The sequence below is a fragment of the Octopus bimaculoides genome, chromosome 9 (assembly GCF_001194135.2).
Source record: "Octopus bimaculoides isolate UCB-OBI-ISO-001 chromosome 9, ASM119413v2, whole genome shotgun sequence".
NCBI lineage: Eukaryota > Metazoa > Mollusca > Cephalopoda > Octopoda > Octopodidae > Octopus > Octopus bimaculoides.
The window spans coordinates 76,381,212-76,381,901 of record NC_068989.1 but is presented as its reverse complement, the minus strand read 5'-3'; positions in this window follow the sequence as shown (position 1 = coordinate 76,381,901).

Here is a 690-nt window from a genome sequence, read left to right as displayed (position 1 = left end):
CAAGCAACCAGGGGATGTTTAAATCCGGAGGCACTCCTGGGAATCACCTATGCGGGTACCGTCTTGGTTAGAGGGCATCCAGAGGCAGGTAATTTACTGTTTAAACCGTAGTTTATAATTATATTTATGTGGAGAATGGAGCAACAAATACAAGAAGAAGCAATTCTGTTGGGCTAGTTAGCCGTTGTTTTATTATGTGGAGGTTATGTAATTAGTCATTTACGCACGTTTCAATCTGGCCAATGGTTTGGCAGACCTCTTCAGAATGTTGAAGAGTATGTTAAGAGTTCATGGTGTGGGAGATGTAGACGTGATTAGTGGATATATTAATGTGTATAGTGTAAGTATCTTGAGAGAAAAGCTGAACATTAGAAGCATCAGTTGTGGTGTGCAAGAGAGACGATTGCGCTGGTATGGACATGTGGTGAGAATGGATGAGGATAGCTGCGTGAAAAAGTGCCACACCCTAACAGTTGAGGGAACCCGTGGAAGAGGTAGGCCCAGGAAGACCTGGGCTGAGGTGGTGAGGCAAGACCTTCGTACATTGGGCCTCACCGAGGCGATGACTACTGACCGAGACCTTTGGAAATGTGCTGTGCGTGAGAAGACCCGGCAAGCCAAGTAAGATCGTTGCCAGTGCCCCTGGACTGGCTCTTGTGCGGGTGGCACATGAGATGCACCATTTTGAGC